The sequence below is a fragment of the Macrotis lagotis genome, chromosome 7 (genome assembly GCF_037893015.1).
Source record: "Macrotis lagotis isolate mMagLag1 chromosome 7, bilby.v1.9.chrom.fasta, whole genome shotgun sequence".
NCBI lineage: Eukaryota > Metazoa > Chordata > Mammalia > Peramelemorphia > Peramelidae > Macrotis > Macrotis lagotis.
In genome coordinates, this window is record NC_133664.1 from 202,738,549 (window position 1) to 202,757,390 (window position 18,842).

An 18,842-nucleotide genomic window follows, 5' to 3' on the forward strand; every position below is an offset into this window, starting at 1 on the left:
AAATACTATTTGTTAAATGGGATGACTCTCCGAGAGGAGGAAGGGGAAGAATGCTAAGGATAGCTATGATGATATAAGAAATAGGAATGAGATGTGTGTGTGTGTGTGTGTGTGTGTGTGTATGTGTGTGTGTATGTTTGTGTATTAATCTAATTCCAGTGGCAATGTGGAACCAATTTAATATTTTGAACTCATTAATTAATATTTTGGATGGGATCATTGAATTATCTATCCTGTTCAACCATGAACATTGAAATTTTGACTTCTATATTTCTAGTGTTAATTCTTCTATTTCCCCTATATTGATGAAATTGCCAGAATGTTCATTATTTTGTGATGTAAGAGTGGTAAAAGTTGGCATTTTTAAAAAAGATTTTATGTGAGTTTTGAGTTTTACAATTTTTCTCCCAATCTTACTTCCCTCCCCCAACCACGGAAAGCAATCTGTCAGTCTTTATTTTGTTTCCATGTTGTACATTGATCCAAATTGAGTGTGATGAGAGAGAAATCACATCCTTAAGGAAGAAACAAAAAGTATAAGAGATAACAAGATCAGACAATAAGATATCTGTTTTTTTCTAAATTAAAGGAAATAGTCCTTGAACTTTGTTTAAACTCCATGGCTCTTTATCTGGATACAGATAGTATTCTCCATTGCAGACAGCCCAAAATTGTCCCTGATTGTTGCACTAGAACGAGCAAGTCCATCAAGGTTGAACATCACCCCTATGTTGCTGATAGGGTGTACAGTGTTTTTCTGGTTCTGCTCATCTCACTCAGCATCAGTTCATGCAAATCCCTCCAGGCTTCCCTGAATTCCCATCCCTCCTTGTTTCTAATAGAACAATAGTGTTCCATGACATACATATACCACAGTTTGCTAAAGCCATTCCTCAATTGAAGGACATTTCCTTGATTTCCAATTCTTTGCCACCACAAATGGGGTTGCTATGAATATTTTTGTGCAAGTGATGTTTTTAACCCTTTTTCATCATCTCTTCAGGGTATAGACCCAGTAGTGGTATTGTTGGATGGAAGGGTGTGCTCATTTTTTTGCCCTTTGGGCATAGTTCTAAATTTCTCTCCAGAAAGGTTGGATGAGCTTACAGCTCCATCAACAGTGTAATAGTGTCCCAGATTTCTCACAATCCTTCCAAAAATGATCATTATCCTTTCTGGTCATATTGGCCAGTCTGAGAGGTATGAGGTGTTACCTCAGAGAAGCTTTGATTTGCATTTCTCTAATAATTAATGATTTCAAGCAATTTTTCATATGGCTATGGATTGCTTTGATCTCCTCATCTGTAAATTGCCTTTGCATATCCTTTGACCATTTGGCAACTGGGGAATGGCCTTTTTAAAAAAATGACTCAGTTCTCTGTATATTTTAGAAATGAGTCCTTTGTCAGAATCATTAGTTGCAAAGATTGTTTCCCAATTTACCACATTTCTTTTGATCTTGGTTACAGTGGTTTTATCTGTGCAAAAGTTTTTTAATTTAATGTAATTTAAATCATCTAGATTGTTTTTGGTGATGTTCTTCATCTCTTCCTTGATCATAAACTGCTCCCCTTTACATAGATCTGACAGGTAAACTAGTCCTTGATCTTCTAATTTACTTATAGTATTGTTTTTTATGTCTAAATCCTGTAACCATTTGGATCTTATCTTGGTAAAGGGTGTTAGGTGTTGGTCTAATCTAAGTTTCTGCCATACTAACTTCCAATTTTCCCAGCAGTTTTTGTCAAAGAGAGAGTTTTTAATCCCAATAACTGGACTCTTTGAGTTTATCAAACAGTAGATTACTATAATCATCTCCTGCTTTTGCACCTAGTCTATTCCACTGGTCCACCACTCTATTTCTTAGCCAATACCAGACAATTTTGATGACTGATGCTTTATAATATAATTTTAGATCAGGTAGGGCTAAGCCCCCTTCTTTTGCACTTTAAGTCATTAAATTCCTGGAAATTCTTGACTTTTTATTTCTCCATATGAATTTACTTACAATTTTTTCTAACTCATTAAAGTAATTTTTTGGAATTTTTATTGGTAGGGCACTAAACAGGTAGTTTAGCTTTGGTAGAATTGTCATTTTTCATTATATTATCCTGTAGAATTGTCATTTTTTATTATATTATCCTTACATATCCATGAGCAGTTGATATTTACCCAGTTATTTAAATCTGATTTAATTTGTAGGAGAAGTGTTTTATAATTGTTTTCAAAAATTTTCTGAGTCTGTCTTGGCAAATAGACTCCCAGGTATTTTATATTGTCTGAGGTTACTTCGAATGGAATTTCTCTTTCTAACTCTTCCTGCTTTATCTTGCTAGACATACATAGAAAAGTTGAGGATTTATGAGAGTTTATTTTATAACCTGAAACTTTGCTAAAATTGCTAATTGTTTCCAGTAGTTTTTTGGATGATTTCTTGGGATTCTCTAGGTATAACATCATGTCATCTGCAAAGAGTGAGAGTTTTGTCTCTTCTTTCCCAATTCTAATTCTTTCAATTTCTTTTTTTCTCTAATTGCTGAAGCTAGTAATTCTAATACTATATTGAATAGTAGTGGTGGTAATGGGCACCCTTGTTTCACCCCTGATCTTATTGAGAATGCCTCTAGCCTCTCCCCATTGAATGTAATGCTTGTTGACGGTTTCAAATAGATACTGCTAATTATTCTAAGGAACAGTCCATTTATTCCTACACTCTCCAGTGTTTTTTAGTAGGAATGGATGCTGTATTTTGTCAAAAGCTTTTTCAGAATCTTTTGATATGCTCATATAATTTCTGATAGGTTTGTTGTTGATATAATTATTATATAATAATTAATATATTATATAATAATATATAATAGTAATCAATTAATATATAATTAATATATAATAATAACTAACAGTTTTCCTAATATTGAACCAACCCTGCATTCCTGGGATAAATCCTACTTGATCATAATGTATTATCCCAATGATAACTTGTAATCATTTTGCTAAGATTTTATTTAAGAGTTTTTCATCTATATTCATTAGGGAGATAGGTCTATAATTTTCTTTCTCTGTTTTAACTCTTCCTGGTTTAGGTATCAGCACCATATTGGTTTCATAGAAAGAGTTAGGCAGAGTTCCATCTTTCCCTGTTTTTCCAAAGAGTTTATATAGAATTGGAACCAATTATTCCTTAAATGTTTGGTAGAATTCACTTGTGAATCCATCAGGGCCTGGAGATTTTTTCTTAGGGAGTTCAATGATTGATTGTTGAATTTCTTTTTCTGAGATAGGGTTGTTTAGGTATTTAATCTCCTCTTCATTTAACCTGGGCAACTTATATTTTTGTAAATATTCATCCATTTCACTTAGATTATCAAACTTATTGCCATAGAGTTGGGCAAAATAATTTTAAATTATTACTTTAATTTCCTCCTCATTGGTGGTGAGTTCACCTTTTTCATTTACGATACTTGCAATTTCGTTTTCTTCTTTCTTTTTTTAATCAAAGTGACCAGAGGTTTATCAATTTTATTTTTTTTTCATAAAACCAAAAAGTTGGCATTCTTATTAATATTTTAGTGGATATGCTTATAAAGTTTCTCCCTTGAATTTTCTTCCCACTGAACTGACAGTCAATTGTTGATCTTTTGGCTTAGGGATAGAGTGTGATTATTGTCAATATCATCATCTTAGAATTCAAATGACTGAGATACATTCAGCAGTTTCATGATGCTGTAGTATGATTCCTCAGGGTAATAGAGAGGGACAAAATAATCAGACATCTGCTTGCCCAAACACATTTCTGTTAAAATTAGTTTGGGTAGCATAAGTTTTTTAAATTAAATTCAGATTTAGAAAGAAACTAGCTTTCCTGACAATCTTCTCAATATATATATATATTTAAATCTGTGAAATGTTTTTAGCATGGTGATAAACTAGAAGGAGCTGCTACCAAATAAAAACTAAAGATTTCCCAGCAGTCAATAAATCATATATGAATCAGTGCTCTCAGCATCCCACCAACTGACTCATTCTAAGAGAAGAAAAAATGTGAATCTTGTGAACAGGTGTAGCTGAAGAAATTCCATAGAAAAAATTCTTAATAAGCACTGGGTTAAAGGACATAAATGGCAACTAAATAATGAACAGTTTTGAGAGGGTATTGAATTTTCCTGTGGCACACCACTTGCAAGTAACCAGAATACTTCATTGCATACTTTCAAAGGGTCATCATTGGAAAGTAATTGTATACAGAAATGTTATGTCAGTTGCTGTACAAGGGAATCCTATAGAACTGGTCAAATGCAAGCTTCCTGAAGGGAAGTGTTTTATTTTTGTTTTACAAGTCCTAATGCCTAGCATTGTTCCCTGCACATAAATGGGCATTTAAATCCTAGTTGAATTGAATTGAAAATATTACAATCCAAAGCAGATGCACTCATACTGACATACACAGAAATAGAGACTTAAATTTTTTTAAATTTTTCATAGTTTACTTTTAAAAATTATTTTAGTATTTGTTTTTCCCCAGGTAAATGGTAAAAACATTTTTCAATGTTCATTTGAATTTCAAATACTTTCACTTTCTTTCTCCCTACCCCATTCTTAGAGAAAGCAAGCAATTCTACATAAGATTATACATTTGGAGTCATGCAAGGCATTTCCATAATAGTCATGTTGTGAAAGAAAATATAGACTCTCCAAAAGAAATCTCAAGAAAAATATAGAAGGTAAAAAAGTATACTTCAACTTGTATTCGGACATCATCAATTCTTTCTCTGGGGATGGATATTATTTTTCATTGTAGGCCCTTCAGAGGTCTTGGGTCGGTCATTATATTGCTGAAAAAGGACAACTTGTTCAGAGCTGATCATCTAACAATATTGCTCTTACTTTTTGCACAGTATATTTCACTTTGCATCAACTCGTATAAATCTTTCCAGGTTTTTCTGAGACATTCTGCTCATCATTTTTCCTGACTCCAGGGCCGGTGCTTTATCCACTATGCCACCTAGCCGCCCCATCATCATTTCTTATAGAAGAATAGTATTCCATCATAGTCACATCATAACTTGTTCATTCATTCTCCTATTGATAGGCATCCTCGCAATTTTCTATTTTTTTGTTACCAGAAAAGAGCTACTATAAATGTTTTTTGTATATAGGTCGTTTTTCTTCTTTTTTTTTACAAATCCTTTTTGAGATACAGACCCAGTAGTTGTATTGTGAGGTATACATAGTTTTATAGTCCTTTAAGCATAGCTCCAAATTGCTATATAGGATAGCTGAATCAGTTCACAACACCAACAATGCATTAATATCTTATTCTTCCCATATCCCCTCCAAACCAACATTTGTAATTTTCTTTTTCTGTTGTAATAGTCAATCTAATAGGCTTAAGGTAGTATCTCCAAATTATTTTAATTGCATTTCTCTAAATCAATAGTTAGTTAAAACATTTTTCATATGCCTATAGATGCTTCATTGCATATTTACAAAGGATCATTACTGAAAAACAATATTGTACAGCAATGTTATGCCAAGTGCTGAACAAAGGAAATCCCATAGAACTAGTCCAGTAGAATATAACAAGGAGTTTCATTTTTTTTTTGCAAAGTCCCAATTCCTGCAGGTATTTAAATTCTTGTTGAATTGAATTGAAAAGATTATAATCCAAGGCAGATGAACTTGTACTGACAAATATACACAGAAACAGAGAGCAAATTTTTTAAAAATAAAATTTCTAAATCTGTCCATATCTTGATTATGTAGCAGTTGGGGAATGGTTCTTATTTTTATAAATTTGATTCCATATAGGTTTGAGAAATGAGACCTTTATCAGAGAAATTTGTTTCAGATTTTTTTTTTACTTTTGTTAATTGTATTTCTCTTCTTCCTATTCCCCATTTATTCTTTTTTGCTTCTTTCACTCATCACTCCTTAAAACGTGTTTTGCTTTTGTCTACTTTCTTCTTAATCTGCTCTCCCTTCTATTATTTTCTTCCCCTCCCCACTTCTTTTATCTCCTTTTCCTCCTGATTTCCTATATGTTTACTTAGATTTTTCTACCCAATTGAGTGTGTATATCTTCCCTCTTTGAGCCAATTCTGAAGAAAATAAGCTTCACTCTCTCCTCCTTATCTCTTACCCTTCAATGTAAAAGTTTTTTTTGCTTTTTTATGAGATAATTTATACCATACTACTTTTATCTTTCCCCTTCATCCAGTACATTCCTCTCTCATGCTTTAATTTTATTTCTTCAGTATTTTTGTATCTACTTTACCAAGCTATCCTTTCATATTCAATTCACACTTGTGCCTTCTAACTTCTTATGAGTTACCAATATTATCTTCTCAAGGAGGAATGTAGTTTAACCTTATTAAGTCTCATGATTTCTCTTTCCTAGTTACCTTTTTATGTTTTTCTTGAATCTTGCATTTGAAAGTGGGGCTTCTAGGCATAGTGGATAAAGTGGATTCAGGAAGATAGAACTTTGAATCTGACTTCAGACACTTGACTCTTACTAGCTGTGTGATCTTGGGCAAATCACTTAACCCTGATTGCCTCACATCTGGGGCCATCTCCAGTTGTCCTGATTCATATGTGACCACTGGACCCAGATGACTCTGAAGAAGAAAGTGAGGCTGATGACTTAGCACAGAACCCACTTATTCAAATCTAATTCATGTGTACATGAATGACATCACCTCCCTGATATCATGGTCTTTTTTGAAAATGAAGGACAAACTTTATTTGAAAGTCAAATTTTCTGTTCAGTTCTGTTTTTTTCATAAAGAATGCTTGAAAATCCTCTATTTCATTGAAAATACATTTTCCCCTGAAGACTTATTCTCAATTTTGCTGGTAGATGATTCTTGATTGTAATCTTAGCTACTTTGCCTCTGATACATCATATTATAAGCCCTCTGATCCTTTAGTATAGAAACTACTAAATATTGTGTTATCCTGAATGTTTTTTTTGAATGTTCTGACTGCTCTAGATATTATCTCTTTGACCAGGGAACACTGGGATTTGTCTATAATATTTTTGGGAGTTTTCATTTTAGTATCTCTTTCAGGAGGTGATCAATGGATTCTTTCACCCACTGGTTCTAGTAGAATACTCGAGTACTTTTCCTTGATAAGTTTTTTAAAGTTGTTGTCTAGGTTCTTTATTTTGATCATGACTTTCAAGTAGTTCAATAATTTTAAAATTATCTCTCCTTTATCCATTTTCCAGATCAGCTGTTTTTTCAAAGAGATATTTCACATTGTCTTCTATTATTTTCTTATTCATTGGGCTTTATTTCATTGTTTCTTGATGTCTTTTAGGGATATTAGCTTTCATTTGCTCAATTATAATTTTTAAGGACTCATTTTCTTCACTGGACTTTTGTACCTCCTCTTCTATTTGGCTAATTCTATTTATTTAGAATTTTGCAAGGCAAATGGGGTTAATGGCTTGCCCAAGGCAATACAGTTAGGTAATTATTAAGTGTCTGAGGCCAGATTTGAACTCTGGGACTCCTGACTCCAGGGTCAGTGCTCTATCTACTGCACCACCTAGCCACCCCCTGCTAATTCTATTTATTTTTAGGTTTTTGCAAGGCAAATGGGGTTAAGTGGCTTGCCCAAGGTCACATAGCTAGGTAATTATTAAGTGTCTGAGGTCAGATTTGAACCCAGGTACTCTTGACTCCAGGGCCAGTGCTTTATCCACTCTACCACCTAGCCGCCCCTGCTAATTCTATTTTTTAAGAATTTTTTTCTTTAATGAATTTTGTGCCTCTTTTTCCATTTGACCAATTCTGGTTTTTAAGACCTTCTTCCCTTTGGTTTTTTGGTAACCTCTTTTATCATTTGGACTAGTCTGCTTTTTTTAATGTGTCATTTTCTTCAGTATTTTTGTGGCTCCTATAGCCAAAGCCCTGAAGAAAAATGGCATTTTCTTGGAGGCTTTGACTGTAGGAAGTTTGACTTTGTTATTTTCTTCTGAGATCTTCTGAGGTCTTCCTTGTCACTATAAAACAAGATTTTTTGTTTTTGTAAGGCAATGAGTTAAGTGATTTGCCCAAGGTCACAGAACTAATTAATAAGTATCTGAGGTCAGATTTGAACCCAGGTCCTCCTGACTCCAGGGCCACTATCCACCTAGATGCTCCTATTAGTAGATTTTTTTGGTTGCTTGTTCTTTTTTCCTAACCTACTACTTGCCTTTTAACTCTTTGTTAATGTAGGTCTCTGCTTCCAAAGGATTTACTGTCCTAAAGTTCTGGGGTTTGTGCAGTGTTTTCAGAGATACGTCTAGGGACCCAAAAGTTTTCAGTTCTTTCAAGGTGGTATGATCTAAGGAAAGATATGTTTGCCTCTCTCCTGGCTTGTGCTCTGATTAGTGAGTGATCAGAAGCACTCCTTTCTGCTCTGGAACTATAATGAGGATCTCTGCTCTCCTGCAATCAAAAACTCTGATGTGCTTGTGTTCCTCCTTGCCCTGGAACTTGCCCAGGACTGCAAAGCAACAAAGTCTTGCCTCATCATAAGCAAAGAGACCCCCACAGTCTACTTCTGACTAGTTATTTGATCCCTTTACCATCTGTGGGTTGAGAACTCCAGAAGTAGTTGCTGTCGCTGTTGATTCAATGACTCCCAAGGGCTGCTTCTCCTTTGCTGGGGCCAAGTTCTATGCTGGCATGGTCTTTACTAGACTGTTCTCCACTCTCACATGTTCAACAGATCTTTTCTGCTGACCTTCTAAATTGTCTTTGGTGTCCATGCATTGATGGGTCTGAAAAAGCACCACCACTGCCTGTGATTCAGTCACTTTGAGTCCTGCTCCTGGTTTCCTAGTATCTGGGTCAGCTGGAAGAGTCTGTTCTGAATTGGACACTTCTTTCACCCTGGTACAGCAGTTTTTTTCTGCTGATCTTCTAGGTTGTCTTGGGCTGGAAAATTGTTTTCTTCCATCTGTTTGTGGGTTCTGACACTCTAGAATTTGTTTAGTGTTATTATTTTAAGGTATTGGGGTGAGAGCTCAGGCAACTCCACTTACTGCACTGCTTTTATTCCACCACCATGGCTCTCTCACATTTTTTAAAATTAACTTTTTCATTAATGTTTTATGATAAAATTTTATAACAAAGTCTTGTGTTCATAATACTTGGCACGATGTCTTGTATAACATATAGTTATACCTTCAATGAACATTTATTGATGATTATGATCATAAATAGAGGACAAAATTAAGGCAGTTAATTATGATTATTCTAAGGGAGGATGTCTTTTACTTTTTTCTGTTTGTGTTCTAGTTATCTTTTTATTTATTTTTAATTTAGCAATCTAATCTAATAATTGAAGATGGCTTTTTTCAGTTTTAATGAAAGAGTCCTTTGATCTGGATAGCAGTCAATAAGACACTTGAACTTCCATCAGTAAGATACAGTGGGGGTGAAGTGTGAGTTCCTATGTGGGTTCTTTAAAGTCCCATTTTAAAGGCATTTTATAAAATTTGTCTTTGTATTTGGTGGATTGTGATATGGTGATTTATTTAAACAACATTGTAACCTATTTGAGATCCTAAAGTCCATATCCAATTCATTTGAGGCAGAATTTGGGGCGTGAGTAAAGAGGACAAATGACACAAACAACCCATATAGTGCTTTAATATTGGAAAAATCTTGTAATACAGTTTTTCACTGATGACTCAGAAAATCCAATGAGTTAGGTACCACAGATTCTATCATCCACATTTTACAGTTGAGGAAACTGAATTTCAGAGAGATTAAGTGGCTTGCCTATGGTCTCATTAATATGTACAATATGTAGAATTTGAACTTGAGTCTTCCTGATGTCCAGTTTAATACTCCATCTACATAATGCCTCTGGATGGTAGTAGGGTCTTAGGCCAGGGGATTGAAGGGTGAAGGACTGCATATAATTGAGTTAGTCAATTATAGTTTAAAGTTGTAAAGGAAGAAAAGAATACAGTGCAGTATTGATATGCTGGAAGAATAGGGAGGGAGAGTGAGATTAGAGGACATGGTGAAGCAAATAATAAGTCTAGGGGAAATAAGCAGGGAGGAGAAATGTAAGGGTCTACAATTGTGATCAGAATGTACTCTATCCAAAGTACTTCTTGATCATACCAGAGAAGCACAACACCTAAGAGTAAAATTACATGAAAAATATGGGTAATGACAAGGTCTAAAGTATGGTGATCATCTAAAGTGGTTGAGTTAGATAGAAATATGTTTTTGGAATTAAAGAGGTTGATTTAACGGGAACTCAGTGCGTTCAAAGGAAATTCCCAAGTACAGTGGTGAAGGGAATACTATGGGTCAGTTACTGAATTGCATGAGAAAGGAGAATGATTTGGAATCTGGTAGATGACAGAAATGAGCTTTGGTGGGGGGGAGCTAGGTGGCACAGTGGATAGAGCACTGACCCTGGAGTCAGGAGGTCCTGAGTTCTGGCCTCAGACACTAAACAATTGCCTAGTTGTGTGACCTTGGGCAAGTCATTTAACCCCATTTCCTTAAATAAATAAAATTTAAAAAAAGAAGTGAGCTTTAGATAAAGTGATTTTTTGTCAGGTGGGGGTGAAAAGCAAAGGAGGAGGAGAAAGATAATGTCAGAGACTGGGTCTAAATTAATAGTGGGGAGCAAGGAATGATCTGATTCTTTCTAATCCAGGATAGAGAGGGCCACAAAAAATGGAGGAACTCATACTTACTACTTGTATTCTAATATTCCCTCTGAGTCTCAGTTAACTTATCTGTAAGATAGACAAAGTCATTCCAATAGTACCCATCTTACAAAAGTTGTGTGAGGATCAAAACAGACAATGTCTATTATATAAAAATAAGGTATTATTTTGAAAATCAACACCAGCATTCTCATCCTCATCCTTTTTGTTGAGGAGAATTCATTTATAGAGGTTATTCTAGTAGACAGAAGAATAGAAGAAAACAAAGGGCTTGAAGTAGAATAAGAGAAAAATATCATTAAAAAAATCCCAGTGTTCCTGTAGTGATAGAAAATTATTGAGCATCATGGAATAATACAACTTTTAAATAAACTGATTTGTATAAGTTACTTTAGCTACAGTTAGATTTGGCACATATATGCATTTTATATATATTTTATCAAAAATCACAGAATTTCAGAGTTGGAAGTGTCTACAGCAGACAATCCATCTAAAGAATCTCCACTATTACATACTTCAGGTTGATCACCCAACCTTTGCTTAAGAATCTCCAGTGAGACACATTTCACCTTTGGAGAACCCTAGTTGTTAAGTTTATACTGTGTCTTTTTACACTTTCCATTGATTATTATTTTTGCTTTTTCCAATCATTCAATTTACCTGCCTCCAATGTACTTTTTGACCATACCAGAGAAACACAAAACCTAAGAGAAAAATTATATGAAAAAAAGACATAACAATAACAATAACAAGGAGAGAATAAGGTTGTAACATTCTTTGCATACATATACAAACTATCTCCAGAGGAGTTATAATATACTTCCTTTGCAGCATAGTCATTTTTGTCCCAACAATAAATGTTTTGAATGAAATACCTCTTGGACTGTCTTTTCTGAGAGTTCCTCAGGCAGCTCAGAAAATGGGTAATAGCTATCATTTGGCTCTGGAGTGATCTTGGTAGTATTGTTCCCATTGTGTTATTTTTTTTTTGTTGATTATAAACAGGAATTTGATAGAGTGGTGAAAAATAAAACTTTAGTACTTTCCTTATATACACATAATCCTTTCATAAATACAAATATAGAAGTTCAATGACCTTTATCACTTTTTCTTTTAATTTTCTTTTTATTCAATTTTCACATTTTTATTTAAAGTTTTGATTTCCAAATTCTACTCTTCCCTCCATCATTCCCCTCTCCCTCCCTGAGATGATAAGCAGATTTAGTTTATACATGTGCAAGTACTTAAAACATTTTCATATTAGTCAAGGAAGAATCAAATAAAAGAGAAAAATGAAAGTGAAATGTAACAAATTTCAATCTGTATTGAATCAATTTCTTTTTCTTGAGGAGGATAGTAAGCTTAATCATTAGACCTTTGGGATTGTCTGGGATCATTGTATGGCTGAGATTAGCTAAACTATTCACAATTCTTCATCAAACAATATTGCTGTTACTGTGTACCATGTTCTGGTTCCGTTCACTTTATTATATATCAGTTCATGTAAGTCTTATCAGGTTTTTCTGAGATCATCCTGCACATTATTTCTTATAGCAAAAATTTTCCATTATAATCCTATACCACAGCTTTTTTAATCATTCCTCAATTGATAGATCTCTTTTTGAGTTCCAATTTACACACAAAAAAGAACTGCTATAAATATTTTTGTAAAAATGGGTCATTTCCCCCCTTTTTTATATCTCTGGGATATATATATATATGTGTATATATACACACACACACACACACATATATATATATATACATATATATATATATGCATATATATATATATATGTATATATATATATATATACATCTAGCAGTGGTATTGCTGGATCAAAGGGCATGCACACTTTTATAGCCTTTTGAGAATAATTCCAAATTGCTCCCCAGAATGATTGGATCAGTTCATAATTCCACCAACAGTGCATTAGTGTTCCAGTTTTCCTACATCCCCTTCAAGTTCCAATCTTTTCCTTTTATAAAAAATATTAACCACTCTGATAGGTATAAAGTTGGCAACTCATAATTGTTTTAATTTGCATTTTTGGCCTGTATCAGAGATACTAGTTGCAAAATCTCCCCCCCCAAGTTTTCTGCTTTCCTTATAATTTTGGTTGCATTGGTTTTGTTTGTGCAAAATTTCTTTAATTTTATATAATCAGAATTATATATTTTGCATTTTTAGTGCACTATATATTTTCTAGTGCTAAATTCTTTCCTTATCTATAAATCTGACACTACTCCATTCTCTCTTAATTTTCTTATGGTATGATTCTTTATGTGTAAATCATCTACCCATTTGACCTTATCTTGGCAGATGGTATGAAATATTGGTCTATCCCTAGTTTCTACTATACTGTCTTCCACTTTTCTCAGAAGATTTTGTCAAATGTTAAGTTTTTGTTTCAAAAGCTAGAATCTTTTATCATAGACTAGATTATTATGGTCATTTAATATAATGTAATTTGTGCCTAATGTATTCCAATGATCCACCACTCTATTTCTAAATTGGTACTAGATTGTTTTGATAATGACTGCTTTATAATTTAGTAGATAGATATAGTTTGACTAGACCTCTTTTTTTCTCACTTTTTCATTGACTCACTTAAATTTTCTTATTTTAATTTTAAACTTAACAATCAACTACAAATCATTCCACTACATAAAGAAAAAAGTTTGTATGTGAAACCAGATTTCTTTCTAATAATAATAATAATAATAATAATAATAACTAGCATTTACATAATACTTTAAGATTAACAAAGCACTTTACAAATATTATCTCTATAAATAGATCACAACAACTTCTGGAGGCAGATATTAATAGCTTCAGTTTAAATATTAATAAAATGAGGCAATTTAAGTTTAAGTGACTTGCCTAGGGTCATTAGTGTCTAAGGTAGGTTGTGAAATCAGGTCTTCCTGATTCCAAATGAAGTGTGTCACTTGATATGACTTCTCCATAGATCTGAAAACATAGAGAAGCATAGAGAAATGTCCTTCACCTCACTAAATATTGTACAGAGAATTCAAAATTCATAATTTTTGAATTTGCCATATACTTTCTTAATGCATACTATTTTTAAAATATTTTTTACTTTCTTTAATTTATTTATACATTACTAAAATATTCTTGTTTAAGAGTAAACATAATACCCCCTCTCCCACAAAAATATAAAATCTCATGAGAAATAAAGTGAAAGAAAGAGAAAATAATGTGTTTCAGTTTGTGTTCTGATACCATCAGCTCTGTCTTAGGTGTATCACATTCTTTATCATGTCCATCATAGAAGTTACTTCCATATTTTTCCACAGTTGCTGTTGTTGATTATAATTCCCTCCATCCATTCCTCCCCACTACAATCTATTATATTTTCTCTCTCCTTTCACTCTGTCCCTCTTCAAAAATGTGCTGTGGGGCAGCTGAATGGCACAGTGGATAGAGCACTGGCCCTGGGGCCAACAGACTCCAAGTCCACATCCCACCCCAGAGACCCAGCAACCCTGACCCCATGGTCCTGGACAGGTCACCCAAGCCCACTACCTTGCAAAAAAGTAAAAAAAAGAAAATGTATTATATGTGACTATCCTCTCCTATGATCTACCCTCTCCTCTATCACCCACATCCCACCTGCCCTCTCCCTGTTCCCTTCTCTCCTCTTTCTTCTAGATGTCTATACCCTATTGAGTGGGTATGCTGTTTCCTCTCTGAGCCATTTTTGATAAGAATGAAGGCTCACTCATTCCCCCTCACCTTCCCCCTCCATACCATTGAAAAAGCTACATGAACTATCTTTTACATGAAATATCTTAGCCTACTCTACTTTTCCTTTCTCTTATTATCAGTACATTTCCCTTTCACCCATTGACTCCATTTTTACAATATATTATACCTTCAAATTCAGCTCTCTCCTGTGTCTGATCTATAAAAGCTCCTTCTAACTGCTCTTTTAAATGAGAAGGTTCATATTCGTATTATTATTATTATCATCTTTCCATGCAGGAATTCACAATTTCATCATCATTAAATCTCATAATTTACCCTTCTCATCCACTTTCTCTATGTTTCATCTGAGTCCTGTACTTGAAGATCAAACTTTCTGTTCAGTTCTGGTCATTTCAACAAGAACATTTGAAATTTCCCTGTTTCATTGAAAGTCCATCTTTTCCCCTGGAAGAGGATGTTCAGTTTTGCTGGGTAGTTGATTCTCAGTCGCATTTCAAACTCTTTTGTCTTCCGGAATATTATATTCCATGCTCTATGGGCCCTTAATGTAAATGCCGCTAAGTCCTGTGTGATCCTGACTGTAGTTCCATGATATTTGAATTGTGTCATTCTGGCTGCTTGTAATATTTTCTCTTTGACTTGGAAGTTCTGGAACTCAGCTATAATATTCCTGGGGGTTGTTTTTTGGTATCTCTTTCCGTGGAGATCAGTGAATTCTCTCAATCTCTATTTTACCCTCTGCTTCTAGGATATCAGGGAAATTTTCCTGTAGAAATTCTTTAAAAATGAGGTCAAGGCTTTTTTTTTTCCTGATCATGTCTATGAGGTAGCCCAATAATTTTTAAATTATCTTTTCTGGATTTGTTTTCCAGATAAGTTGTTTTTTAATGAGATATTTCACATTTTCTTCTAGTTTTTTACTCTTTTGGGGTTGAATTATTGTGTCTTGGTTTCTTGCAAAGTCATCAGCTTCCTTTAGCTCCATTCTATATCAGAAGGATTTGTTTTCCTCAGAGAGCCTGCCTCACTGAATCTTTCTGTGGGTTCTGTCTCTCAAATTTTAGTTAGAGTCATAATTTAAGGTTTTTGAAATATTTTGGAGAGAGCACCTAAGAGAGGTTGTTCTCATGCCACTATCCTGGCTCCACCCCCTCCATACTTTTCAATGCATACTATTAATATAATTAAAAATTAGAAAAAAATTTATAATTGAATCCAAGGTATAATATGGGAGACAGATGTATTTCTTGAAATTTCTGAGGGATGTAATTCCATCCATAGTAAATCCACCTAGATTTATTTACATACTAAGAATCCATATGGGCAGATAGGTGGCACAGTTAATGGAGCACTGACCTTGGAGTCAGGAGGATGAGAGTTTGAATCTGGCCTCATATGCTTGACTCTTATTAGCTGTGTGACCTTGGGCAGGTCACTTGACCCTGATTGCCTCACATGCAGGGCCATCTCTAGTCATCCTGATTCATATCTGGCCACTGGACCTAGAGGACTCTGGAGGATAAAGTGAGACTGGTGACTTAACACAGCCCCACCTCAGTTAAATCCAATTCACATGCTTGTCTTAACATTACCTCCTTGTTGTCATGGGCTTATTCAAGAAGGAAGGACAAACATTATTAAGAATTGATATCCAATGCAAGGTCCAAGTAAAAGAGAAATTCCCAATAAAGAATAAGATTTTTCACAACTATCTGTGTATGTTAAGAGTGTATCAAGTCCCATACCATGGGAGTTATGATTATTCAAAATATTAATTTAAATAGTTCCCACAAAGAAAATTATATGAATGAAAATTTCTATTTGGATAATTAGTTTATTGATATATCATGCACACATATAATATAGTTATCCCTTCTACATTGAAGGGTTTAGTGGTATGTCATCCCCACAATTTGGAAAATCCATTTAAAATTTTTTGACCCTCCCCTCCCAGTGAAAAAGTCTGATTTTTTTCTTTTCCTTCTATTGGATATTTACTTAGAAAGAAATATGGTTTCACATATAAACTTTTTTATGTATTGGAATGATTTGTAGTTGATTGTTAAGTTTAAAATTAAAATAAGAAAATTTAAGTGAATCAATGAAAAATTGTGAAATATTCAATAGAATATCCAAACTTAGACACTAATTAGCTGTGTGACCCTAGTTTACAGTTTAATTCTCCTTTTACAGTGTATTGTTCTGTTATATAATGGCCTTAGCAGATAATCTATGACTTCTGCAAATCTTCCAGTAAATTCCCATTTAATTTCTTATGCTGACATATGCTATATCTGAACTATGATGGGTAATGTTACAATGTGTATAAACATCTGTTTATATGTATTACATATATATGTACATATATATGTACATATCAAAATGCCTATCTGTTTGTCTCTGTGCATATCTGTATGACTGTCTTTCTGTCCATCTTTCTCTTAAGATGGACCAATAAATTCAGCCAGAAATGAACAGAAAGAGAGCAGATTAGGCAGCTTTCTTGAGATTGTAGAGTTTTAAAAAATGACCCAATACTGCTCCTGTCTACAAAAATTCATTTTCACCTAAAAAGTGTTTTTTTTTCTCTTCACAATTCTATTTGATTATGACAGCTGTGACAACAATTTCTGAAGAATCAAAGTTATGCATGACCCAAAGGCAATGGGGAGATAAATACAGGGTATCCTTATATTTAGTAAATTCCCATTATCAGTTATTTTCTCTATGCCTGACCACCTAGGAATAAAGGACCCCCAAACCCCAATTTCTTTTCTCTTTTTTATTCTCAACTCTATTCTACCCATGTTCTATTTTCAACCTCCCCACCACTTCTATGGTATCAAGTGGACTTTTCATTCTATAGTGAACACATTTCCTCTCGTCTACCTTTTTTACTACTCCTTCCATTTCCTTATTCTCACTGAGACATGGCCTGCCATAGATGCCACTGCATCCATGGCTATCTTTCCTGAAATATGATTCCTCGAAGGAATACATTTTGTTCCTTGTTGTCACATCTGGACTCTCACTTTCCAAACCATAATTAACCAGTGTCTCCTCCTTTGAATTTCGTTTTTATAAAAATTTTTACTTTATTGAAATCATGGCAGTTGTTTTGTATTAACAGAATCCTCAACTCTGGTTTTTATGTTAAGGGACTTGAACATCCATATTGATGTTTCTACAAATGTCTAAGGTTCCAATTATTGAGCTTTCTTAAATCCCATGAAATGCAGATATACTCTTGCTCAGTCATGGATGAATTTGATCTCACTATTACCATTATCACTAGATATCATTTTATCATATCACTAGATCTCACTATTACAATTATGTGTTTCATTTCCTTAATAAAAAGCTCTTCCTCTAGCTGACTAAAATCTCCACAATCACCTATCATTCTTTCAGTATGCCTCTCTGTCCTCAAATTTATTCTGTGTTTTTATTGAGATTTCTAATCCCTCCCCTATTCAGTACTTCACTAGGTCATTGACCCTGCTCAGAATTTCATTTTCCTTTCTTCATAATCTCTACTACTGGAGCAGCTAGATGGTGCAGTGAATAGAGCACCAGCCCTGGAGTCAGGAGGACCTGAGTTCAAATCCTGCCTCAGACACTTAATAATTGCCTAGCTGTGTGACCTTGGGCAAGTCACTTAACCCCATTGTCTTAAATAAATAAAAGCAATTCATAATTTCTACTACTACAATTTAACTTTTAATTGTACTAAACTCCCTAATTCCTTAACCCCCCTTGTCCCATCACCACTCCTTTCTTACCAAATCTAACTCTGAATTATTCCTACCTCCTCCTACCTCCTCCACTTCCATTCACATGTTGCTGAATAGAAATAGATATACCACAACTGTGTTGATCTAACTTCAATGAAGTCTTTGCTGCAACAATTGCTCCTAATTTTCTCAGCTGAGGAATTTCAAAGAACTTTACTATTACTATTATTTTACTATTACTATTTACTATAAATATTTTGGCCATTTGCTATCCAACTCCCATTTAATCTTGATCCCTCAAAATTATCTCCCCTTCTTATTCCCTCCTTCCCATCTCTGATAATAAGGTGGGCCTTCTTTCTAAGCATCTTGATCCATTTTCCTCCCATCTTCTCCAGCATATTATGCTTTCAATCACCTTCCCTTTATTTAATCTTTGACCTCTTTTAATATGCTGGTTCCTTTCCTATTGTCTTCAAGTATTCCACAATCTTACTTTAAGCCTAAAAAAATGGAGGCTAAGAGAGGTTAAGAGACTTGCCTATATACCTTCCTATGTTATAGATGTGTTAAAGTTATAAAAATGTATTATTGCCTCTCTCCCCTCTCTTCATTCAATGGGCTCTTGAAGATTATGCTAGTGGAACAAAGCTTCTGTCAGGTTCTAATAAACCAGAAAGGT